At 47.8% G+C, this 26,602-nt stretch overlaps 1 protein-coding gene and 1 non-coding gene across 8 annotated transcripts in view; one reads left to right on the forward strand and one right to left on the reverse strand.

The window, feature by feature from the left end:
• Positions 1-4,966: 4,966 nt before the first annotated feature.
• TRNAA-AGC (transfer RNA alanine (anticodon AGC)) lies at positions 4,967-5,039 on the reverse strand. The gene has a single exon. It is a non-coding gene; the product is annotated as a tRNA-Ala (tRNA).
• Positions 5,040-5,113: 74 nt separating this feature from the next.
• The window catches only part of LOC104044442 (USP6 N-terminal-like protein), an 85,897-nt gene continuing 64,408 nt past the window's right edge, over positions 5,114-26,602 (forward strand). For 3 of the 7 annotated variants that reach the window (XM_064452411.1, XM_064452407.1, XM_064452403.1), the window contains exon 1: positions 5,124-5,280. The gene's annotated coding sequence lies outside the window, so the exon portion shown is untranslated. Of the gene's footprint in view, positions 5,345-8,619; positions 8,741-14,623; positions 14,812-26,602 lie in introns of those variants that run through there. The other 4 variants (XM_064452404.1, XM_064452406.1, XM_064452405.1 and 1 more) reach the window with 4 other exon arrangements.

The raw sequence follows: 26,602 nt of genomic DNA on the forward strand, positions 1-26,602 counted from the left end.
GCTCACACAGCCCTGGTCATGCCTCCCTAAAACTGCCTCTCGGCAGCAAGCAGACCCTCAGGTCCTATACCTCCTCCTCCCAAGCTCCCGCTGGCTCTTCACCTCCCCAAGGATTACGCTGCTATTGCTCAAGCTGCATCGCACGCTAATTGCAGGTTGAAGTAACCCACGTTCTCACCCCATCTTCAGTGGCATGAGGATTAATTAGTGTTTCAATAAACTGCAAACGAACTGTAGACAGAAGGCCAGCTCCATTTTTCCTTTCCGCAGCTGCTGATACCAGCAGAGATGGTGGCGCAGGCTGGGAAGCACAGCCTTTGTTGCACTCCAGGGGGAGTACTAAAGGTTCCCCGCCCCCCCCTCCTCCAGTTGCTTTTGTTATCCTCCTGGGTGAGATGGGAACCGACCACCAGAAGAGCTCAAAGAGGTAAAACCTACCTTCTTTAGTGCCCAGAAGAGAGTTGAATGCCAGAGGGTGCACCTCTTCCCCATTCCCTCCCAGGAAAAACAGAGCTGTCCACACAAAGGGGTTGCCAGAACAGTCCTTGTGGCCCTGGGTCCACCCTGAAACCTACTGAACCCCAACCATGAGCTTGGGGATGGTGCAAGCTTCCAGAATCGGTGCTTGTCAGGATGCTCCCTGGCAGGCAGATGTGTGGGGTGCCGCAGCTGGTGAAGGATGTCTCTGCCCTTCTTGCTTAGCATGATGTTCTCAGGAAGACCACTAGCGTTAGGAAGTAAGTGAACGCTGGCAAGAGGTTGCATCGTCCCCTGGTACATCAGGTAATTTAAAATCAGTTGTCTGTCATTCTGTATGACAGCAAAGGTGTAATTTCCCGTCCAGCCACTGCTGGCGCCTCACTGCTTCTCTTGGTTCCTGCTCCCCTGCCAGCACCAGGAGTCTCTAAAGGACAAAGTCTAGTATTTGTTAGAGGTTTCAGAGTGGTTTATGTCACATGGACCTTCTGTAGACCTCCTGCCCTGGACAAAGCACTCCCTACACACTGGTCTGTGCTGGTGAAATCTAGATTTACAAGACAGGTAGCCATGCCAAGATGTTATTAGCCCCTATCTCCCTGTTGTCCCTTTGGCTGCCCTCACTGTGGGGACAACAAAAGGCATCTCATGAAAAAGCTGTTGCCCTCTCCCCAGCAAGCAGGACCAAGCTGTCCTACTCAGCAAGATACACACAAGTCCAGAAGAAGCTATGCAAAATGGGGCTGAGAAAGCCAGCAGCAAACACCAGTGAGGAATGCATGTGCATGTCTTTCAGCAGAAACAGTGGAAGATGCCTGGTGTGGAAGGTACATCCATTTGGGTGTTTGCACAGGCTCAGGTGATTCCCTGAGGAGTCTAATGGTGACATCTGCCCTGTGTTCCCTTCTTTACCATTTCCCCATGTCCTTTTTGAGGTCACTCAAATTTGTCTCCCTCTTTTTTTAGGCCTGCCCCCTGCCCCCCTGGCCTTTGTACCAGGGAGGGAGAGCACAGTGGTGCCTACCTTGCCCCTGCTGCTTGTGGGCAGGGCTGGCATGGACCCAGCAAGGGGAAGTCTTTGTGTCCTGGGATCTGGGGAAGTTGATGTGTCTCTGCGTTTAAGATAACTTCATTTTAAAACTAAATTTACGCACATAACCCTAGAGCAGAGTTACAAAAGGATACTTCAATTAAGCTTATTAGCGTAAGCTGAAAGTTTTGCCTTTTCCCCCTCCAGCGGCAGTTTCCCAGTCTGCCTTCTGCTCTCATGATGCCTCTGTTCATATACTTAACTACAATTAAAGACAATAACATTTTTAGGGTTGTGACAGATCTTTTGCTAACTTGACCATGCCATGCCTACCAGCAAATTTGTTACATAAATTCAGCTGTGGCAATCAAAACAGCAAGTCATAAACATGTGCCCAGCTCCATTTGTTGCACTGAGTCTTTTTTAAACTCCTACTTGATCCATTGCTGGAAGCCATTTGTTCCTTGAGCTTGTGTGCAGCTTGAAGCAAGGCTTTGTATGGGGAGGGAATGCAAAACTTGGGTCACTCCTGAAGAGCCAGTGGGCTGATGAAGCACTGGGGAGCAAAAGCATCTGCGGAGCCAAAGTGGAGAACCTGACACTGTGGCTTAGCTGATGCCTTGGGAGAAAAAAAAAAAAAAAAAAGGAGGTCAATAAACGGGTGCTAGTAGCATGCAGCTGGGAGCTGTGAGGTGGCCGAGCAAGGTTTGGGATCCTTGGCAAATACAGGCAAATGCTCACCCCAACTTGCATGTGTGCACGCACACATATGGATGCTCTATACTGTGGCAGCTCATTATAGACTCCCACAAGAAAGCCATTAGGGAGGAATTTTTAGCTGTTCTGATGTGGTCACCTTGTTCTTGTAAAAGAAAAGCCGGTCTCTTCATTTCATGCTGGTTTTATTTTTGTGGGAGGTGGGAATCATTATAATGGAATAGTATTGTGAGTATATGCTTACTATTTTATCCCGGTGTATAGTGTCTTTCACCTTGGGTCCAGGGAAAATGGGGCCCCAAGAAAATGGGGCCTTCCAGACATGTTCATCAACAACTGCACCGCACTGACCTGCAGAAACAGTATGGTCAGGGGAATTTTTCTCCCAGCCCTTCTTTTCTTCTGCATCTTCTGCCTCAACCCATGGCAGTTGTTGCCTGTCAGTCTGCAGAGGGCGATGCAGCATCAGTTTGACCAGATATAAGGTTGTCCTTTAGTTTTCCATCATCTTCGGGTCGCCCATGGTCACCAAGATATTGCAAGGGTCAAGGGCTGAGATGAGGCCAAAGCTAGAGGGGAAAATGAGAGGACCGGACCATAGACATAAATGTATTTCACGGTACGGTCTCTTCATGCTGGCTGCATAGCAGCTGATGAAATTGGAGACTGTGATGGAATTAACTTCCCTGTTAAATCCTGCTGCACAGGAAGACTCAAATCATTTGCTGAAGCTTTGAAGACCATTGCAGCGACAGCTGGTTAATTCATGAGTTTGTCTGGGACTCAGAAGCCTAAGTGCAAATCAGCTTTAAAAAGCAAGAAGGAAATCTTCAAGGTAAAAATCTCCACCAACCATACACTTTTCTGTTTTTCAGACCTCAGTTTGCATGTTACCATTGCCATTTTCTGGAAATGACTGGTAGATGTCCACTGCTGGTAGAGACATCTCTCTGTAGTCTCCATGAGACTACCCATAAGAATTCATGGGTATTTGTGCCAAATAATTACTTTGAAAAGCCACTGCATTCTCTCTTGAATACAGTTCTTCTTTGGGCTATTGGGAATTAATTGGAATTGTCTTATTTAAACACCCATGCTCCCTGTAAAGAAGGGCAGTAGTGCTGGAAGGACTTTCAAAGACCTGTAGGAGTTAAAGAATAAAATAGGACTCTAAAATAAGACTCGAGCTTGGGGTATGGCATGGCTATAGATGTGCAAAAAGACCATAGCTAAGTAGTGCTGCTCTGCAAAAATCACTCCACATGAGATTTATTTTGACAAAAAGAGTTGCCCCAAGTTTATTCTTTTTTAAAAGGAGACCCAGTAATATTAAGGCTTCTTGCTCTTTCTAAAGATGTTGTTTAATGGAAGAATGTTGCAGAAGAATTTAGTCAGTCTGAAAAGCACCTACTGATGTTTTCCACCATGCCCCGAGTCCTGCCTGGGGTTCTGATAAACATTCTGGGAAGTCTCCTGGGATTTAAGAGCATGGGCTCCGAGCCAGACGACTTCCCTCATCAGCCACCCCAGAGCTCAGGCATATGCTCTGCAGAGGGGTGAGCCTCCCCCAGGCCCACTGCGAAGGTCTGGGAATGGGATGTTTTGCAGTTTGCTCAGGTGTGGTCTGGGGGCTCTGAGCAGCTTGAAAGCTGAATTCCACTCTTTGTTATAGAAATTTGTCAGAAAAAGTAATTTCCTTATGCATGTAACTGGAGAAAGTGCTCAGAATTTGGTTTCCAGTTCAGCTTGTGACTGGGATGGAAATGTCAACCAAGTGTATTCCTGCGGGGTTGGGTTTTTTCATGATATATGCTCAGTTTTTAAAATCTCCTCTCTTTTCCTTTAAAGCATTTGATTATTCCTTGGGGCTTGTTGCAGTAGAATAATAGCAGAATGTGAAGAATATGTATATTTGCCTGGACCTTTGCACCTAGATGAATTCACTGGGCAAAATCTTGCCAGTTTTTTTACTAAACGGCATGTCCATCAATGCCTCCTTGAGGTACTTTGAGGTACTTCCTTCTCAAATATACTAAAGGTAAATGGGTGTTTTGGCTCTGTCGGAGGCTCCCAGGAGGGGGGATCTCTGGGGCTTTGTGGCTTCTGGATGGGATGGGCAGGTGAGGGCTGGGGCCAGATCTGCTGAGGGAAGCACCGAGAGAGTGGATATTGCTCCCTGTTGCAGGCCTTGTCCAGTCTTACGAGGAGTAGATGAGGAAACTGGGGTTGTTTAGTCTGGAGAAGAGGAGGCTGAGGGAAGACCTTATCACTCTTTACAGCTACCTGAAAGGAGGCTGTAGTGAGGTGGGTGTTGGTCTCTGAAGCAGCATGTGATAAGATGAGAGGAAAAGGCCTCAAGTTGTGCCAGGGGAGCTTTGCATTGGATATTAGGAAAAATTTATTTACTGAATGAGTGGTCAGGCATTGGAACAGGCTGCCCAGAGTCTCCACCCCTGGAGGTGTTCAAAAAACGTGTAGACGTGGCACTTGGTGACATGGTTTAGGAGACATAGGGATGTTGGGCTGATGGCTGGACTTGATCTTAGAGGTCTTTTCCAACCTTAATGTTTCCATGAGACAGCAAAAGGCTCTCTTGCAGTGCTATGCACACAGTAGACAGCACCTTAACCACAGGTTAAGCAAATGTATCTTTAGGAATTTCAAGGAAGCAGGTAAGAATTTAAGGAATTTTTAAGAGAAGTGCACCGGTGGATCGCCTTGTGAGAAAACAAAAGGGGCACTTGGAGAATGCGGGCATCGATCCCGCTACCTCTCGCATGCTAAGCGAGCGCTCTACCATTTGAGCTAATTCCCCGCCTTGTTGCCTTTGGCTGCCGGGGCAGTTCTATTCTCTTCTCGCGAGACGCCGTGCGGCTCCCACTGCGCCTGCGCAGGGGCGCGCCGGTTGGGGTTTTGGCGGCGGCGCGCGGCAGGGCGGGCTGGGCGCACGGCGGGGCCGGGAGCTCGCGCCCGCCCGCGGTGACGAGCGGAGGGGACACGGAGCGGGAGGCGCATCGCGACGGGACAGGGGAAGAGAAGAGAGGAGAAGCTTTGAGGTGCACAGGCGTGCGCGGCGGGCTCCGCCCGGAGACGCGGCGGCGTGCGGAGCCCCAGGGGAGGGTGCGTGGGGAAGCACCGGGCGGGTGGGTTGCAAAGGGCGAGCGTCTGGGGGCATCGGCGGGTTTGCAGAGGGCCGTAGGCGTGGGGGTCGGGGGGCGCGGTGTGCAGAGAGCTGTGTGCTCGGGGGCACGTGTGGGGGATGCAGAAGGCGATGTGCTCAGGGGTGGGGTGGGTGGGGAGGATGTGCAAACGTCTGTCCGCTCGGGAGCATGTAGGGGTTTGCAGAGAGCTGTGTGTCTGGGGCACCCCCGCATGGGAAAGCATGAGGTGCGAGGGGGCGTCCAGAGTGCTGCACGAGTGGTGGCCTCGGGAAGGCTGCAAAGGGCTTGATGTGCACGGGGAAGGATTTTGGAGGGTGAAGGACTGCAAAGGGCTGTGTGCTTGGGGGTGGGCTGCAAAGCGTTGTGTGCCAAGGCGGGGGCTGTACATGTGGCAGAGAATCTACCAGGGCGCTGGGAGAGGGTTCTTTGAGTCGAGGTGGGCTGCACTGAGGTCAAAACAAAATAAAAAAAACCCCAAAATACTTGTTTCCCCCCACTGGGTGAAGCGGTATAGGAGCTGCAAGTGATCTCCTTGGTTGCTCTTAGGGGAGGCTTCATCTTTCCGGTGACCAGTCTTGCTCCTTGGGTGCATGGGGTGGTGAGCCTTCACCTGCGCCCCCCCCCCATCCCCACCCTGCTGCTCTCTGGAGACACTGAGGTGGCACAGGTATGGCCTTGGTGCCCAGTGGGCAGCCGCGGGAATCCCCAAAATACCTGCTGCCTGGGACATAACTGGTAATGCTGGTGGGACAGCTGGGTTTGGTCCCTGCTGGTGGCAGGGGCAGTCAGAGATGGGGCAGCTCAATTGCCTGGGTTAGTGAGCCTGCTGCTTGTAGTTAGTTCCCCTCCCTCCTTGCCTTGCATTGCCACCTTTAAAAGCGACACCCAAAAAAGTGAAATCTGGCACCATGGTGAATCATGAGGTCTTTTCCCTCAAGAAATGGTTCTGTTTGCCCTTGTGCTCCAACTGAAGTTGAGCAAAGGGCAACATCTCCCCATTGGATGAGGAAGGAGATGCTGGGTCTGGAGCAGGGATCTTTGGGTGCATGTCGAAATGGCAGATGAGGGCATGTGCTGGGGCCTTCTGGGGAGCTGCGTGGAGTGGATGGAATTTGGTGCCCCGGTTTTGGCAGGAAAAGGGGATGCTCTTGATCAGGGTGCATAGTAGCAAAGTGGGTGAGAGGGTTGCAACCTTTCTCTGCCAGTGCCGTGCTGAGAAAGAGGAGGCTATTTATGGGCTTGATGCTTTAATTTAAAGCTGTGTTCAGCAGCAGTGGTATCCAGGGTTCAGTTAAAAACCTGTCGTTCTAGTAAGGGTCTTGCCTTGTGCTCAGTCTCTTTTCTTCCCCTCTGATGTTCATGAATAAGAAAATGCAAAAGTGAACAGCGGTGAAGACCAATGCAAAATGCTTTCTAAACCAAAATGGTTACAAAATCGCTTCTGTTGTATAACCTCGGAGGAGGTGGCTACCTAACACCTTGCTGTTCGGAGAGCAGCAAAGTCCTGGGCTGAGCTGGCAGGGATGCCTGTCCCCAAGCTATTGCAATTCACTGAGCAGTGGGGAAGTTGGAGAGAGCGAGGGGACCTGCTGCGGCTTCTGCTCCATCGAGCTCCTGGGTCCTTTACACTGTTTGCTTTCCTGCAGTACTTTTGTACTTCTGCCTTGGCTATGTTCAAGCCATTGTTCTGTTGGATTCAAAATCGGTCTCTGCTGAATTTTACACCCTTCCTAAGGGATTTGCCTTAGTTCTTCCTCTGATGTACAAGTTACTTTTTTTCCTGGATGCATTTACTGGCCTAGCCTCCTCCAGACAGCAAGTTTCTGATGAAATACTCCTATATAGCAACAGCTTAACAGTTGAAAAATAGATATTAAGAATTATTTATTTCTTTTCCTTGACAGGTTCTGGTCTGTGAATGGGCACTGCCTCTTGCAGACCTTGTTTAATAACTTCTCTGAATGATATTTTATCAAACGATGTGGAATTTTAAATTTACTCCTCTTTTGTGCTTTTCAACATACTGATATGTTGCATCTTACTTTAAAGGGCTTGTGAAGCATGATCTCAGCCCTTTGGAAACTGTCTTGCCTTTCGTTTATCATTTTCACAGTTGTGAGCTTCCTTCTTATTTGTTTTTCAGCAGAGGGAAAACTGGCTGACAAGCGTGCTCTGAAAGACACATTTATCTTTTAAAAAAAAAAAAAAACCCACAGCGACTAAACAAGCAGGCAGCCGCACCCATCCAGCAGTATGATTTCTTATCTTGGAGCTTGACTCATAATTCTGATGGCTCTTTACCTCTGTCATTATTTTAAAAACAGAGTAGTTTTCTTAGCTAAGCTATTCCCCAGGGTGCCAGACTGAAGAGTGTTGCACGTGTGTAATTTCTTTTTCTGATGTCCTCATGTCCTTTTACATCACCCTGAGCTGCAGGACCCCATCTTGCTCGTAAGATGCTTCTCTCTTTTTTTCCTCCCCCCGCTGATACGCAGAAAATAGGGAAATGCTTGAGAGGATCTCCTGCTGGTGAATCTCTCCTTCGATGCAAGCGATAGTGTTTCACCAGCTCAGTTTTGCAAAACATCAAGTCGACTCTGTGGAGCTGGAAAAAATGTTTCAGGCTGAGTTTTGCATAGATGCTCTCAGATGTGAGGTTTCACCGCCTGGGTGTTACATGTGTTTTTCCTGTCACGGGGCAGTCTGCCTCCCTGAATCGTTATGTTGCTCAGAGCAACTGGCAGAGCAAATGCAGGGGCAGGGGGGAGGAGAGGGCTGCCTTCAGCCTTGCTTCATCACCCCTAGCCAGTCTCCCTCTTTGCTCCTTGTGTAGTTTAACAACATGGTTTGCAGGATTTTTTTTCACAGCAAAGCCTCTTTTTTTCTTTTCTTTTTTTTTTTTTCCTTTTTTAAAGGATTAAAATCACACCGAAGAGTGTGTGTTAAGATTGACTTTGAAACTCAAAGCATGTTAGTCCTTCATGGTCACGCTGGAGTAATTCGTGTGCTTTCCTCTCCTCTCCTGCATTTTAATTACAGGAGAGAGTAGTTGAGCTCCCACAGCTCAAGCTGTGGTAAGGGCACATCTATACTCTGCAGTTAAGCTTTCCTCTTGCTATCTTTTTTCACTTGCTTTGGCAGTGCTGTGCACCTGGGTCTCCATAGCTGGCATAAATGTTGTTCAAGTGCTAGTGAATCTCTGTTCTCCTTACATTCCCTCTCTGCCCTTTGCAGGGAAGTCCCTTTGCAGGTGACAGGAAAAAAAAAAAAACCCCACCTAAACAAACCTAGAGCTGCTCTGTGCAAAGAACAGCCCCCAGAGATGAAGTTGCAGTGCTGTCAGTGGACCTTTGTGGTAAGGTTGCTTGCTGCATCCCCTTTACCTTTCAGCAGTCTGTGGCACTCCCAGTTGTCCGTTTTGTTGCGTAGTGGAGGGGTGGTTTAAGGGACTGGTTCATGGCACACTGCAAGTCATTTAGCATGGCAGTGCAATAGCTGCTATGTGATGGAAGGCAGTTTTCTAGCATGTGCAAGGTAATCTCCCGTGCTGAGGTTAGCAATCTTGGCTGGTTTGCTATGATATGCCTCCCCCTTTTACGTAGTAGTGGGTATTTCTGAAACAACTATTCAGACTCGAGTGTCTGCTCTGTGATTTTCAAGGTTGGATGGATGCCCTCCTGAGCTGAGGGTTTGCTTTGACGCCCTCGGCATCAGGTATTTGCAGAGGGGCTGGAGCAGATTAGTTTCCTTAAGTATCTCCTTGGCATCCCTCCGGGTTGCTCCTGCGTGTGCCGCCCCCCTCTGTGCTGCTGGAGTGCTAAATTGGGGTTTGCAGAGAGCTGGCAAGAGGCCTGGGTGTTCCTAGAAAGATGTTGAATGCCCTGGACAGTTTGGGTTTGTTTCCTTTGTTTCCCTGGCTCTCGTTAGGGGGTCAGGCTCCTTAGGGCAGCAGCATATTGGAGGACGGAGAAACAGTGCAGGCTTTGCGGGTTGAGGCTGGAGTGGTGCCATCCCAGCTCGCCTCTCTCAAGTGTTAAGTCTGAAGCAGGCTGCCTGGTAATTCCATTAATGGGAGCCTAGTGCAGGAGAGAGAAATGTAATTCCAGGGTAAAGACGGTGCTCGGGCTCAAATGGAGAGGATTTGCTGGTTCTCCCAGGTGCACTGCTGTGAGTAATGTACTCCTGTATTACCCACAGATGATGTTTAAAGTCTAGATGTCAGCATGAAGACTGGTCAGTGATAAAAAAAAATTGCCACTAAATCTGCATGTGAAGAAATGCTTAGCTCCAGAGCCTAGCTGTCTCTTTGCAGTGGGTTTTACCAGGAATAAAAGTTTCCTGCTTAACTCCTGACATGCAGGATGACACAGAGCTAAGCAGCCAGCTGGTTTGGGAGACAGCTTGCATGGGATATAGCCAGAACGAGCTCTCTGTTTATAATCAATGCAGAGTAAAAATGGTACACCAGAAAGCTTGCAAGCACATCAGAGCTAGCTGCCACAACTGCAAGTAGCACAAGCTCCTCCACATTTTTGGGCGGTGTGGTCCAGGCTTGAATTCAGAGATTACTGTTCTGGCCAGCTGTTTTCCCAGTTCAATTTCTTTTTTCTTGCAGACCACATCTTCCTGTCTGCTGTTGTATAATACCCTTGTGGAACACCATCAGCAAGTCTTGCATTGAAAAGGAATGGTTAATTAGGATATTTTTAGCTCTCCTTGTGGCTTGGATCCTGGAAATCAAACACAGGATCCAACACTATTCAGCTTTATGCAGAGGAGCTTCCCATGCCACAGGTGGCTGCTGAGCAGATGTGTCTGGCACAGTGGGAGCTCACAGGGCCAATGAGCCCCAGTGCTGTGGTACCCCAAAAATCAAGCAAATTAGGCACTTGCTCCCACCTTTTGGAGCTCAGCGCAGGACTTTCCTTGTGGGAAACTACTTGTCATCGGTCTAAGGGGGGAAAAAGGGTCCATGAAGAGGAAGCAGGTGCTGAAGGGGCTTAGCCCCCCACATGACCCCATCACACCAACTTTGCCTGAGTGTCCGTCAGTACAAGTCTGATCCCCTTAGGACGTCGGGCCCTGCTGGCATCCTGACAGCAGAATTAAAGCCAGCTTGCTCAGAAGTTCTTGCTTGTTGGGGTATTCAGCAGCATGCTGATGCCTCCTGTGCTATGAGAGGTGTGGGGGAGATTTGGTTGTTCAGCAAAATGGGGTGCCTGCTTTGCCAGTGACCTAGCAGCAGCAGGGACAGCTGTCTGAAGTCCACAACCTGCTTATGCATCTCTTGCTTTTCTTTGTAGTAGCTGTGCAGACATGCCTGGCTTCTTTATGCACATACTTTGGGCTAGCTCACTTGCCAGAAATCAGTGGGATCTCATTGGGATTTGCTGCTTGGCTGAAGTTTTTAAATCTCTTGCCACCCCTTCCCTTCAGTTCTGTTCCCTAATCAGTGGCGGTCACACTTTGCATACCTTCCCCCAGCTGCTAAAGCTGCAGCCTGCCAGGCATGTGGAGGGTGTGCTGTGGAAACCCACCTGGCAGTTGTCTCAACCAAGTGTGCAAAAGCCATGTTTGCTGCTTGCCGCCACGGTGGCAGGATGTTGAGGGGATGCAGGTATCAGTGTGAGCTCGTGCAATTGCCTTTTTTTTTCTTTTTTTTTTTTGTTTCCTCCCTTTGCATCATAGCTGACTATCCCAGTTTTAGTTTAGTAGCATGATTTTCTCTTCCCAATATAAAATTTTTGAGTGTTTCCTTTCCTGCTTTCATAGCTCTGACATCTGATTTGGGCTTGAGCAGAGCAAGGTTGCACCTATAGTGAATTGTCTGTGTTGTCTACTCTGTATTGAAAAGTTTGACAAAGAGGGAGCAGGTAAGAAAATGACCTGTGTGTTTGGAAATTCATTTTCTCAAAATGTGTTGCTTGTGATGTCTTGTTCTTACTGTTTCTCTCTTCCCTCCCCTCTCAGTTCTGTGAGTTAAAACCCATGGCTGTGAGAGCAGTGTTGGCTGGATGGGGGGAACTTATCAGGGAGGATGTAATATATTTGTTTCCTTTGGGTGGTAATAAAGTGGGTCAGAAGTGTGTATGCTATTGTGCTGATTCCAATGCTAACCAGATAAAGTTACTGAAATTGTCTCAAAGCATCACTATTTTCTTTGCTCCCTGACTTGCTGCATGAGTTTCACACGGAAACCTGTATCTGATCTGCAAAGCATTGATTTGCTCGATGGCCCTTCTGGCCTAGGTGCACGGTTGAGCCACCTTCTTGCCACCTTGGTAGAACAGTTTGAGTGGCCCAGCACTGAATTTGTTCTTTACTAAAGTATTTTTGAGCCACATCTGCATCCCCACCTGGTTTGCTGCATAGCTGACCAGCCAGGTGTACCAGCACAGCTGTGGAGGAATGGCCTGAGCTTCTGTGGACTGATGCCTGTCAGACTGTTCCTTAGGAGAGAGGGCTGGTAGGGTCATTGCTTGGCCACCTGGAGACTCCAAGCCTGTTTGCTCTAGGTGTCTAGAGGCTGAGCAAATAGATCCTGATAACATTGTCCTTCTAACTGTCTTGAGCAGTGCTAGGGATACCTTGAACAGCATGACATTTGGTGAGCAATGTTGCCTCAGTGCTGGGCTCTAAGAAGACACCTGTTGAAAAGCCACAAGCAACTGGACTTGGCATTAATTCATGTTGAAGTATTAGGGAGTCAGGCCCTCTGGGTCCTGTCTGAGTTTCTGAGGCTGGAGACCACCTGATGCTGCAGCTGCTCAACTTTGGGGTGTTTGAGGGGTGACCTGATGGCTGTGCTTTGCTACCTTTGTGTGGTGAAGAGATCTGGCTGGAGGCTGCTCAGGGTCTCCCATACTGTGAGAGAAAGATGCAGTGAGATACAGCAGGTGGAATTTGAACTTGAATTAGGAGTGGGAAGGGGGGATATAAAACATACAGCTTAGAAAACCAGTAAGCTTCAGAAGACCCTAACCACTCAAGGGGTTGAACTTGTTCCAGGTTGACATGTTTAAAATGTGATTAGCTGCCTCTTAAAGTGGGGTGCTGTAATCTGGTTTCCGTGGAAAAAATTGCGTCGTGTGTGTGTCAAGACAAGGGGCAGCCTCAGCTCGGCAGGGGTGTGTGTAAATCTCCTCATTTATTCTGGTCTTTTGCAGACTGGTGAGAGCACAGGGGGCTTTCTTTCCTGCAGCATTGCCTTCACTGTGCTTTTAATGTCTGAGCATCCGGATGAAAATCATTGTTGTCCTGCCCTCTCCTGCACCAGCGCTCAGGCTAAGTGACAGCCAGAGCTTTTCCCTCTAGTGCAGACTGGGGGGTTTCTGCCCCTCTTTGGCAGTGGTGGACTGTTGTCAGCCCCCTGTGTGTCTAAGGAAACGGTTTTCCAAGTAATCTGTTGGGATTTTACAGGGATCTGTTCCCTTACCACTTTCCTGCCTTGGGCATGGATGCTGGCTGGATCTCCACTGACCTTTTCCTGCTGCTTGTCAAAGCAGTTCAGTCCTTGAGAGATTAAGCAGTTACCTCCTGCAGGGTGCTGGATCCCGCCTAGGGGCAGCTCAATGGACAGAGAGGTCCTCACCAGAGAGGGTGGGCAGGAGGGTTTATTGTCCCCTCCAGCGCTTGGCTGGAAACACATCCCCGGTCTTTAGTTTGTGGCTCAAACAGTGCTGCTAGTCCATATTCTCTGACTGCTGGAAGTGGCAGCCTTTGAAATGAAAAAATTGGGTTAGCCAGTATCCTGCTTGAGCTCATAGAGCATGAATTTAGCTGCTCTTGTTTTATTTCAAGAAATTATATTAAGAAATGAGCAAAAGAGGCTGTGCATCAGAGGCTGCTTCTGCTGCAGACGTCTGCATGCAAAGCTGTGTTGCAGGGTGATTCCTTCTGGTGCTGCAAAGCTGGTGGGGAGAGCAGAGCTGTGGCATGGGCCAGGACACCTCTGGGGAGGTGCAGCTGAAGGGCAGTTCTTGATTGCTTTGGCGGCTTGTCTTTTGAGCCAGGTGTGGGCATTGCTTCCACTTGTTATGTGGTTGCTTGCATCTTGGTGAGTGCAATGAGCTGCTTTTTCCTGCAAGATGAGGACCCAGCCAGTCCCTGCTGCTGGGAGGTGGCATGCAGGTAACTGAGGTCCCTGGCATAAATGTCACACATGTGATGGATCTTGTGTCCTGTCCAGCATCAGCTCTGTGGTTGCAGCTACTTGTAGCTGACTGCAAAAATTCTGCTCTGTAAAATTTGGCCTGAATTAATCTGTTGTGGTTTGTTGTTTTTTTTTTTTCTTTAAAACTAAGATAAGACGATTTTCTGCAAAGGTGAAAGCTTGACCTTTGCAATAAAGTCCTTGATTTTCTGAAGGATACTTTGGGTTATTTCTGGGGTGTGCATGTGTTCTGCATGATAACAGTTATCAGGAAGACTGAGAATGGGGCAGTTGGAGATGCATAGCTGGTTAATTGATTTTAATGCCATGGAAACTCAATTTGAGTAGCTTTGTGCTTTTTTCTGACAGGGGAAAAAAGCTGCAGTAAGTGGAGGAGCAGCTCTGGGTATTTCTGTGAAGGGTATTTAAAGGAGGCTTGAACATGAGGGTTTTAACTATGCTCGTCCGTTTTTGTCGAGAGCTGGCACAGTTGGTGGTTTTGGCGTGAGCACAGCAGTGATCACAGGCAAGGCTTGTCTGGAGGTGTGAGTAATGCTATGTAAACTTAGGAAAACAAGAGAGGATTAGGTCTGCTTCCTTCACCTCTGTAAGAAGCTAGGACTGGGGGACCTCTGTCAGACGGCTGCTAGGATGTTTGGATGGTACCTCTGGGGATGCTGGTGCATCAGCTCCCTCCACTCAGCACAGCTTTGTGGCATGTACTTTTTTTAGGTGGGCATCATGCTCTTGCTGGTTTTGGGGGTGAGGTGGCTGGCCAGTCTGTGAAGGCTTGTGCTGGCAGCCCTGCTGGTACCCTGAGCTGCACCTGGGTCTGTTGGGATCCACCCATCCACCCCTGCGCTGGAGGAAAAGCAGGGTGGAGGTGGAGTGAGGGCTTGGGCCACCCCGTACTGGGGACAAGCCAGCCTGTGGGGACCATGTGGGGCTATGCTCTGCTCTCCCTCCACTCTCCTGGTGGCATTGAAGGCAGTCACATCTCAGGATGAAGGGCTGGCTTAGAGTTTGAATCCACGCTTCTGTTTTTCCATTCTTATTTTCCAGGGTTTCTCTGCAAGGAAGTGGAAAATCCCTTCTATGGGCTGCCGTGACAGCCTCAGAAATGTCCAGATGGATTTGAACTGTGGTGCTGCAAACAGCTTTGCGTATTTATTTTCAGCATCCTGCTGTCTGCTTTGCTTAAGAGCTTTTGCTAGATCCTTCACATATGGTTGTCCTTGCTCTTCTCCTGAAAACCATTTGAGAACACCCTTCAGGTATGGCAAAATCTCACTCACTCACTCACTCACTCACTCACTCACTCACTCACTCACTCACTCACTCACTCACTCACTCACTCACTCACTCACTCACTCACTCACTCACTCACTCACTCACTCCCCAAACATCTTGGAGAAATTTTGTTTTACCACTATTCCTTGGTAAGCTGAAAAGCTTGCACAGCTGTGGTGTGTTGCAGTTTGGGTGCATCAGCCTAGTCTGGAGACCTCAGGTAGCTCTTCACCAGGCTATTTTGGGTGGGTCTTTAGAAAAGTGAGTGGCTGGGCATGTTCAGCAGTGAATGGAGCTGTTAAAGTGTGTTTTAAGTGACTTCCCCCTGGCACTGGTAGTGTGTCCTGCTTCTACCCCCATTTCCCTCCCTGCAAAGGAGGGGTAAGGATTGCAAAGTGTGTTAATATTTCTGGGAGGCTACAACATTGGTAGAGTCCTTTGAGGTGTGCTGCTGACTAATGGGTTCATGTATGTGCTGAAAATGTTCAGCTTCCCAGTTAACCCATGGGAGGTATCCCTCCGGGAGGACTTTGAGCACAGCTTTTAAAGAAAATATTCTGCTGAACATATCAAGGAGAATATTCAATTGAATATAAGGGAGAAATTTTCTGTGATGAGGGTGGTGATGCACTGGAACAGGTTGCCCAGAAAAGCTGTGGATGCTCCATCACTGGAAGCATTCAACGTCTGGTGGGATGGGGCTTTGAGCAACTTGATCTAGTGCAAGATGTCCCTGCCCACGGCAGGGGGTTGGACTAGATGGTCTTAAGAGGTCCCTTCCAAGGCCTGATGTGTTACTGCCTCTCTGGAAAGGAGCAGGACAAATCCTGCTGTCCTGTTCTCCTCTAGCTATAAGGCTAGGGGTAGGTTTATCTTCCTGCCCAACTTGTTATAAACATTTATCTGACCCATCTTGGGCTGAAAAGCTGTTGTGTTTGCACTGAAGTGCTTGTTGCAAGTATGTTATTGCCTTGATGATGACTTCTCAACGTCTGACTGGGGAGCTGGCGTGCTTTTGGTAGTTCTCTCATGCTACTGGTATCTGAGGGGTTCATCATACATGCTTGGGTTGAAGGGGGTTGTACATCTTCCTGTTAAAAGCAGTGCAGACACTCAGCCTTGCTGTTGGTTACAGGGGTCCAGAGCTGTTTGCTTGAGCTTGAAGTTGCTCATGTTGCAAGATCATCACAGGAGGGGTGGAGAAAATTAGCATAAGGCTTTTAAAGAAAACTTTATTTCTCAAAGCTGGCAGGAAACACCCCATCCCCCTATTTAAGCTTCAAAGTAGGGTTTCATTTATGGTGGGTGTATCTGCTTGTGACAGGGGCATTAGCAAAGTTGCATGGTCAGGCTTGGGGTCTGTCGGGTCCCCCAAGGTCATGTGCCTGCTCTCTTGGCCAGGGCCACCCTTCTCTTTTACTGCTGATGGTGTAGGGGACTTCTCTGGCTGCTCCTGCTATGCAGAGCCCTCCTATTTCTCTGCCCCATTATTTTGCTTACACCCTTCACTCCTGATCTCGTGATGCTTCCTCCTCCCTTTGTAGGTCACCAAGTATTGCTCAGTCCTCTGCCCCTATGCTTCATAACTCTTTTTTTTTTTTAAGGTTCTGGTGACTATTTGCCACATGAGATGAAATAAAACATAATTGTCTCTTCAGCACTAGTTCAGTCCGCCAACAAGTGACATGTTGTGATGTCAAGGATGGAAAGAGGTCACTGGGGTGGTGACAGAGAGAAATGCATATTTTGGTGGACAAGTTGGAGCTGCAGGAAGGTGGCAGATCTTTGCTGCCATGAGTGCGTCATCCATGCTCTGCATTGCCCAGATGCATGGTCGTGTCTGTGGGGAGGAGCAGCCCTGGGGCGAGTGATGCTGCTGGGCACTGCGAGAGGGGAATCTGGGAACAGGGGGGCTGATTCCCTGGCACTTAGCTGTGTTCCGGTATATCTGTCTGCTGTGGGACAAAATGCTTTGTCTCAGAGCTGCGGCTGCTTTGGGAAGGCAGGCCAGGCCACCTTCATATGGGTTTGATTAAATCCAGCAGCACTTAGAGAAGCTACAAGCATCTCTGTCTGCCTTGCTCAGCAGTACTGGGAAGTGAGGAGTTTGAACTTTGCCAGTGTTGTTTCTGCAATGTTGTCTAATAGTAGCAATCATGTTGAGAAAGTTGTTAGAGGAAAAAGGAGCTGGAGGAGGAAGGGAGAAAACGTGGTCTGCACAGCAGTCATGCTGCTTTCCCCATATGCTGAGCCCTGGTGCAGGTGTGGGTCAATGCCAATGCGGATGAAGTCCTACAAAGCTAATGTAAACCCCTTTAGATGTAAGCCATGTGAAGCTGAGGTATGAATTTCCTTCCTGGGGGAGGAAAGTTGTCTTTCTGTACTTTTATAAATAAACTGTGACTGAAGATTATTGGCCAGGTTGGATTTGTCATGCTATTTCTGTCTTTGTAGAGACTCTATGTTCCGCTGCAGAACAGTGTTCAGTTACTGACTTCAAAAGAGAAACAGAAGACCCTTCTGGAGGTACATAACATAAGTAAATAACTCTTGTGTTTTGGCTATAGTGGTAATGTAAAGCAATGGGGAGAGTAATTATAAATGGTGATGGAAAACTTGTGCTTGAGGCTGGAGTCCAAGGTCTGTGGTCTTGTGGTCTGCAGCATTGTTTTTGTCCTTAGAAATGCCTTCATCCCTTCCGTAATGGGAAAGGAGAAAGGGGAAAAAGGGGGACTGAATGGATTACAGTTTTTCTCAGTTCTTTAAATACTAGCTGGCAATGGCTGATGTCTGTGAGTCATCCACAGAGACTGGGGAAAATAAGCAAGTCTCTTTTTCGCAGTCCAAGGTAAACCAATGCACTGCATGAGTAAATTTTCTTGCAGTTCATAACAAGGTCCAGTTGGCAGGAAATAATGTGAGATGTTGTCAGGCTGATCCTGTGCCTTCCCCTTGCTGGTTTGGTGCTTTGACTGGAGAAGTTGTCCCACCCTGTTTCCTTACCTCCCCCTGCTTCCAAATCCTCTCTCCATTGCAACATGCTTGAGGATGAATGTTCATCCACCATGTTCGTTGCTGTCCCCGAACCTTTGTGTGAAGAGAACAGGAAAAGTATATTAGATGTAGTGACCTTTGCTTCATTTGCATCATCAGAAAACCGTCTCCGTATGGCTGCGTAGAATTGTTTCCAGTAAAGCATATTTTTTTTTTCTGATATCTTTTCTTTGGCATGCAGCAGGTACTTTGCATGCCTGCAGCGAGGTGTTTCTGCAGCCCACAGAGGCGACTTCTGTCACGGTTTTTGCTCAGTGCTGCTAGATGTCTTTTGTGTGGCTAATGTACAAAAGGTTTATAAAGCAATCAGTGGGAAATATAAAACCATTTATATTATGAAACCATATGATAATAATGATGATGATGATGAAAAAATGGAAGCAGCCTGGCTCTGACATCAGATGGGATTCATCTGCTCTGCAAACTAGAAGAAATTGCACAAGTGCTGTGGAGCAGGAAATCTTCAGCAGCATCTCAGGGAGAGGAGTAGGGGAGTTGTGCAGGTGACCGCTTCCATCCTATTTATCAGCCTCTTTTCTGCCCCTCTACTTAGATGTTATCTTCAGTGCATTGCCTGTTGTGGAGATTTTTCTGGCTGAACAGCCTTGGTTTGGGACTCATTGTCTTGCCTTTTACCTTGGCTTCCTTCTGTGATTTTGGAGAAGTCTCCTGATGGCGTCATGCCGGGTACCTCCGCTGTGGTGCCAGGGCTAGGCAGGAGTGTCGTCGGGGCAGGGATCTAACACCCTCCCATCTATCGCGAGGTTGTCTTGGCATCCTTCCCTTTCACCAGCCAGTTCTTAGTAATATCACTAATTACTATTCTAACACATACAGGATTTGCCCGTTCCTGTATGCTGATGGGGATTGTGTTCTGACTCCTTGTCAGTGCCTTAAGAGAAGCCAGTGCTTTGAACAGGTACATTTGCTGCCCTCCTGGTGAGGGGGAGAGAATATGTATGTGTCCATGAGTGAAATATGTGCAAGGTTTGCCTTATGGGTATGGACTGACAGGTCTGTGGGAGAGTCTGCTCTACAGTGAATGGTTGTTTTCCATCCAGATATGTTGTGAAGACACCCAGGCAGAAGGTAGGGTTTGCACTTAGCCTTGCTGACAGCCCTCTGAGGAAAGCACTGGAAAACACAGCATCATTGCAGAGCACCTCCTGGGAGGCCACACTCCTTGCTAATGCAGGCACAGCCTTTTCCATCCTGTAGCACCAGGTGGGAAATCCTGGTTGACCTTAATGGCTGTGCATGCCGTTACTGTGCCATCCTGCTTTGCTGGCCTTTGGTAGCTCCCCTGTAGGGTGCATTTGCCCACTGTCCCAAGTGGGGGTGGAGGAAGTTGTTTTCATGTCGGTATCCAACCGTGAACAAATCTGGTGGGTTTTTTTTTTAAATGTACGACAAGAACAGCCTGTAGCAGCTTATTCCTCCCTGGATAATTACCACTCTGCTCTGCCACTGATTGCTATCAGAACCAGTGGAGTAGTGCCACCACTGCGCTGCCCGGTGCATCCTTTTGCCCGAGTTACTTGATGTATTTATTCCTTTAAGGCATCAATGCTCAACTGAAAAATCTCACCTCTGCTCTCTGCAACTGTTTGGCACTGTAAGTGGATCGGATTGTAGGCACCAAGATGCCAAACATGCTTTCAGTGATGCCCCTTGCTGTGCTACCAGCTTGTCTGATTGCACCTCGATTTCAATTCTTGCATTACTTTGAGGAAGAGAAAATATAGGGCTGGGTTGAAGGCTACATTTTTCAGTAATTGGAATTATGTTCCCAGCTGACAAGAGGTGTGTGCATGCAACCGCTGGAATTGGAGTGGAATATTTTGCCATTTGTGGTTGCTCAGGGGAGGGCTGAGAAGTGGGTAGGTGGTTGCTTCTGTGGGAGTGTCAATGGACAAGGAGAGATTGGCATGGCATGCTGAGCTCGACCCTTCAGCTTGCTGTAAGAGCTTACAGAGCAAAAGAAGTTCCCTCTGCAAATGTCCGTCCCTGATGGATCTCATCCCAAAATGGCATTGCCTTGCATTTGGCCTGCCTGAATGGCCCATTTGATTGTAGGAGGACATAATAGTAACTCGCTGCAAACTCACGTTTTCTTGATCCCTAAAAAAGTGAAATGGATTCATTATGAAAAGTAATCTTTCTTGAAAACCTGGTTCATCCAGGACTATCTGGGTGGTGCAGCAAAAGCGCTGGAGGAGTAGGAGTCAGGGTGGAGCTGTTTCCACCTAATTCCCCTGTATTTCCTGGGGTTTATTGCACCATGCAGGCAGACGTGCTTGCCACTTCAGAGCTTCAAGCAGAGCTGGTTAGTAGAGCACTGCCTGTGCTTCCCAGGCTAGCCTTCTCACTGTACTTTCCTTTTCTTAAATTAATTTTCTAGCATAAAAGGTGTCTTTAAAGGGAGAACAGTAATGAGAAGGGGAGCAGCAAAAGCAGGAGTGTCTCCATTTGCTAGCAAGCTGTCACAGGTGCGTCTGAATTGGAGGGAGCCAGCACTGAGTCAGTGCCCTGGACTCCTGGTGAATCAGGTGGCAAAAGCCCAAGTTCTCTTACACGCCTGAACTGAGTGAATTTCCTGTGATAGGGTTTTGCCTCCTGTAGTGGCAGTGTAGGGAGCGGTGTCTCATCCTCTTCCTCCTGTATGGGTTATGAGCAGCTTAGTTCACAGGGGATGCAGTCAAGTGGTGGTGGTGGCACTTCTCTTCCTGCCAAATGGGTGGAAACTTGATTTATCCCAGCGCCCTCAACCCTACCTCTCCCTCAGCCCTACCTTCTCCTTCCCCCCTCCGTGGGGTTTTTTAAGATGGGACAAGTCACAGTAGTTGCAGCTGTCTATCTGTTGAGCTTGATGAGATTCTCATGCAAATCTGGAGATTGTATACTCCTGGCAGGTCTGCTTGCACGCATTATCTACTACATTGTACTGGGAAGGGATCTATTTTCTGAAATGTGGTTTATTTTTAGTGAAGGCTTTCCCTGTCTAACTGGCAAAAGTTCAGCTTTTGCAGTGCGATTTGCAGAAGAAGCAATTTCACCAAATACTCAGGCTGGGGGAAGGGAGAGGAAATGTCGTATTAGCTAGCAAAAAGCTAAATGCTGACTTGAAAAAAATAGCTTGAGACTCTATTGTGAAAGCATAAGCATGGTAATGCAAGTTGAGAACAACATTGCATTTGCTGCAGTGGATGATTCAATTTGGGTTGCTCTCGTTTTCCCTCGTGACGACTGCCGCAGAGGTTAACCAACAGTGGATGGGTAGGAACTGCTGTTTAGGGTCTAGTGGTTGATATAGCCAACCTTTTGGCCTGACCCTGAGCAGTGAGTTTGCTAACTCACTTTAACCGCAGCATCCATGGGAAGAGTACATCTGTGCAGTGCATTGCACTGTCCTGTTGCACCAATCCTTGGGGCCACTGGAGACTCACCAAGGGTCAAGCTTTGTGATGATACAGGCCATATCAGCCCCATGTTTGAGTATCTATACTCTGAAATGAATAGAGTGGTGCATGGGATGTCCTGGGGCAGTGCTGCAGCTGTCTCCTCCTTTCTTCCCCAGCTGCTGCTCGGGGGACAAACTGTTTTCATACGCCTCATTGCTTTCACCAACTGCTCCTAACCAGTCTGGGTCTTGAACTAGCTTCTCACGTGAACAGCCATCCTTCAGACGTGCAAAGTTCTTTCCTTCTTGTTCTTGCATCTCCCCTGACATTTCCACCACTACTTTTACAGGGGCATATTTGTTACCGTTAGCTGTTAATGCTGCAAACACCAGGCATCCGAGGATGACACCAAGGAGGGGATGACTCTCTCCAAAGCCTTTGATAGTTACTCCTCTAACAAATGAGGCTTGGCTGCACGTGTGGGCACATAAATGATTTCTTTGCTGCTGCAGGTTAACTCCTGCAGTTTGCTGTATCCTTCCTTTCCCCCACCCTGTAGCAGACAATTGCACAGCAGCTTTGTCACGGTTGCATTAAGAAAACAGGGAGAAATTGTTGAGTCTCAATTTTCTTCTGAATGTTTGGAAACCAGAATAACGAGGGGAAGTAGCACTAGGATTTTAGGGGAATTCTGCATTCAGTCTGAGTGGGTGTATGTTGCCTGCAGGTGACGGAGCTGTATCTTTGAAAGAACTGGGGATGAAACTTTTAAGTGTTGTTTCAGTTGCTGGGCTAGAAGTGCTATGAGAATCAAGGTAAGAGCACCCATCAGCTGTTGAGAGCAGTAATCCTCCTGGTGGAATTAATCTAATTTAACATGATAAAAGAATTTATGTAGTGGGGGAAGTCTCTGCCATTTCCTGCTGAGCTTCTTGAGAAGACTGGGAAAATAAAGTGCTGAAACTACCCTCTTTTCTCCAGGGGGAGGCTTATGTTTTTCTAAGACCTGTTATTATCTTCCTGTTGAAAAACCATCTGTATTAGCTAGCAAATTAGGACTGTTAGCTACTCAGTTTTCCCTGGGGACTTGCTCATTGTGAACCTATTTGCAAATTCCCTGCCCACGTGGGATGCAGAATATCTTGCATGTGTCCCAGCATTGCTGCAGCTTGGCCCTGTGCTTACCATACCTCCGATGACCTGTGGATATAGAGGTTTCACGAGTTTGAAGCTTTTCCGTTAGGAAAGTTTGTGGGTGGTTGTTTTTTGGTTTTGCTTTTTCTTCCCCCCCCTTTTTTTTTTTTCTTATATTGCTAATTATTTCAGGGGAACTCTTATCTTATTAGTGCTTTCTCCCTGAAAGGTATTTATCTTCCTCTCTGTCTCTTGCCCTCAGAGATTGGAAGAACCCTGACATGTTAGGAAAGCCAGTCTCTACTTTAAATGGCCTTAAGCATGTGAATATTGAGCTCAATTTCCTCTTACAGTGGCCTGTTACAAAATGAGCAGGAATCTCAGGGCATCTGTGGATCAGCTTTTCTTCTGACACTTGGGGGGAAAGCAAGGAGGGTTTTGTCCCAGTGGGTGAGTGCTTGGAGGAAGAAGTGTCCATCTTGAGTTTTGAGTACTCTGGCAGGAAAATAGTTCTCCTGTCAGTAAATTTTTGCTGATATGGTTAAACTATGTTTAAAGTATGTGGGCATATATTGTAATCTGCTGGTGAAAATGCCATGAAAATAGCCATGTGGGCTTGGACCAAAGGTGCACCTAAACTGCTGTGGCCAAAGCAATACCCTGTCTCCAGTGGCATTAGAGGAGCTGCTCTGTAAGGAGCTGGGTGGAAGCTGAGCAGCCTAATTCAAGACTCCATCTGCTCTAGCCTGACTTTGTGTCTTGCAAATGTGCTGGGTTTTGAGCAGGCTGAGAGCTTTGCTTGGCTGGTAGCCTCCAGTGCCAGGTAGTCTGGCAGGCGAGGAGCAGCCATGTCTATGGCTGAACGCTGAAACCAAGGTCTAAGGTCTGCATGTGCAGTTCCAGCAGTGGGAAGGCTGTCTCTGGGTTACCTGCAGTGAAGGACGGAGCTGACTTTTACAAGGTTTAGATCACCTTTTAAGAATCTCTGTTTAGTGCAGATGAGCAGTTGTGGCATGCAGATCTGTTCTTTGGGCATTTCACAGTTCTGTGCTTACCCAGCCCTCTAAGCATGACAGCGCCAATTTAAATGTCTTTCAGTTTGCGTTCACATGCAGAGATCTCGTGTGGCCCTCATGGAGGGTCAGTATTTGGTGCCTGTCTAAATTGCTACTTGTCCCTTGAGGTTGTTCTGCTTTGCTCTGTAATTACTTGCCAGCTTTGCATTGCATTGCATGCTTCCCAGCAGCTTTTGCTGCAGTTTTTAAAAGGGAAGATAAGGAACAGCAGTCAGATGGACATCTGGGAGGGCTGCTGGTATTGGGCAGGGGGAATGATTTTAGCTCTGGTACTTGCATGCTCTCCAGGCAGATCCCACTGCGACTCTTAATGAAGTTTCCCATTCCTTGGCTGACTTGTTGGAAAACCCTTTTCACTCTGAATTTGGTTTGAAAAGAGGAACACCCCCACAGACGGCTGCTCTTCAGTTGTCATTTATGTTGGGGGCTTTTATGTTCCTTTTTGCATTACCCTCAGGTGAAACCCAGGCTTGCTGCCAAAAAATGGATCCCAGAATTAGAAAGGAACTAAACACTAAGGTTATTCTGTTTTTTCTCTCTGAGCTAGAAATGCAATGGGCTAGCTAATATTTTATCAGTTCACAAGGGATGGTGTTGCTTTTTCTTTTTGGCTGAGTTTCCACATAGTTCACTTGTTTGTTTTCCTCAGATAAAAGATACAGCTTTCATTAAGGCTTGTTTTGGCTGTTTTTTGCTCCTTGCTTGAGACTGAATGGTGCCACTTATTCTAGGCAAATGCCAGTGCTCTGCTTTGGAGTCCTGCTGCTCTCATCTGATAAGGACGTTTTGGTTTTTTTTTTTTCCATCCGAAGTAGCTCTCAGAAGAATTGCTGGATTGTTAAATAATAAGTAGTATTTTTAAGTCTTTGAGATACTGTAACTGAAGGCAAGGGAAGGAGAGCAATAGATTTGCTGGAAGCCTTGGGTTTGGTGTGCTGGTGACTTATGAAACTGAGGCTATGGCATCTTGCTTGGATCCCTTGTTGGGATCCAGGATGCTGTGGATGGTGCAGTCTGCATGCACTCTAGTTTTCTGGCCATACAGGATCTTTGGTCTTGCATTGCTCCTGGATTTTTAGCCACTAGAGGAGAAGCAGAGTTAAGTCACGGCTGGCTGGCATGCAGCTGTGGTTGGACTTGACTCTCTAAGTGCCCTTGAGAGGATGCTGGAGGGTCCTGCACTGGGTTGCCAGGGTGCAGGAAGATGAGGCTGAGGAAGAAGGTGGAAAGGGCAACATGAGGGCAAAGCATTTATAGAATTGTGGCTTGCAGTCTACTTCTTTGTTTACATTCTCTAACCCTGCCAAATTACTGTGACAGGGCCCAGGGTAGGCTTTGGTAGGCTGGAAAGATGCTGGTGCAAGAGGTGGCTGGTACTGCCAGGTATATTAACTCATTCCTGAAATACCCAATTTTTTAAAAAAAATTTTCTAGGGTAGCTGGTTTTGGGGCCTTGCTGGCTATACTTTGAGTGGAAATAGGACTGTCTGGAGGCTGCTTTAGAAGGGCAGGGACTGGTACTTGCATGGTGTGCCGTGATGCTGACAGTGCTGTCATCAGCGAGGACCACACTGAGGAGAAGCGCAGTCTCCCAGTGATTTAGCACATTGCATTTAAATACGCTGAGATTTATCGTGCAAGATTGGTGGTGGCTTGAAAGATGCCCCTGCTGCCTCTCTCCTGCAATGATGATGTTTTAAAGGAGGGATCTGTGGAAGGAGATGAAGCAGCAGACATGTTTTCTTTAAGTAATGGGAGGGCAAGTGAGATGTTTGTTGCTGTTCCCATGCACAGCCCCAGATTTATTCCATGTGCATGTCATCCCATCTTGGGGGGGCCCTCACCCTTTACATTAGGAGGTGTAGCTTGTTTCTGAGACAAGGGAGGATAGAGAGGGGCTCACACGGCTGACAGGCGCCTCCACAATCCTTCCCTACACAATCATTCCTTCATTCCTTGTTTTCTGCCCCGGGCATGGTGCTAAGCAGGGGCAGCCTGGGGGCGTGGTGCCAGCAGCCTGGGTGTGGTGGCTGGGCTGGTCCCACGCCTGGGTGGGAGCTGTGGGAGGAGCGGGGTGGGGAGGACCGCCGGCTGCATCCCTGGGTGGTGCGAGTGCTGGGACCTGCCACAGCCCCCACGTGGGTTTCTGCTAAATGCACTCCTGGATTAAACTGGGTAAAAACCGGGCTTGTGGGAGCTGGGATAAACAGCTCGACCACTGCAATTTTCTTTTTGGTCTTCATTTCCTAGCGTGCAACTACTGTAATTTCTCAGTTACTTTTATCATCCTTGATTTCTGAAAATATGTTTTTCTTTTTAGCTCTTTCATGAGGGTTCTGGGCAGCGTTTTTGCAAAGCTATTGTGGGCATTTCCCCTTCTCTCCCAGCAGCAGCTTTCATTTTTTGAATGAACGGGCCAGCATTGTTCACATTGTCTTCCAATTTTATGGGCTTTTTTTTTTCTTTTGTTTCCCTTTCGACTTTGACTAAAGCAGTCTCCTCAGTGCTTCTGGAGTCCTTTGGGTCACTTTGCAGAAAATATTTTTTTCCTGTTACAGAAGGTCTCGTATTCAAAGTTCCAGGCAGGAAAACTGCTTTTGTAGCACTCACATTTGAGTTTCTTAAAGTGTGATTATTGTGGGCTTTTGCTTGGTTTTTGGCCAGGTTTTAGTTAAGGTCGAACTAAGTTCATCCTTAAGCAGGACTTCATAAGCTTGGTGGAGTTGACTTCTGTTGAAACGTTTTTAATGACATAACAAAACCTTGCTACTTCTGGTTTCCACATAGCATCCTACTTGTTAAATCTGTTCTGCTCTTCCAGCCCAATGCCTATTTTTGCCCTGCCGATTCCCTCCAGAAATAACAGGTTATTATTAGGATCTGTATGCATATGCATTTACCAGGCTTCACATAGCTTTGCACTGAAGATGTTTATCTCTCTAGCTGTGTTGAACTCAGAAGCTGGTCCCTGCGGTCAGCATGGCATACATCTGCAAACCTCGCTTGGTTTGTTCAGAGCGTGTTCTTTTGGCTGTGCAAAGACTTAGGTTTGCTTCCCTAATTTAAAATGAGCTGCAATAATGAATTTCTCCACTCAAATTTTTTTGGAA

The sequence above is a fragment of the Phalacrocorax carbo genome, chromosome 5, assembly GCF_963921805.1.
Source record: "Phalacrocorax carbo chromosome 5, bPhaCar2.1, whole genome shotgun sequence".
Classification (NCBI taxonomy): Eukaryota; Metazoa; Chordata; class Aves; order Suliformes; family Phalacrocoracidae; genus Phalacrocorax; species Phalacrocorax carbo.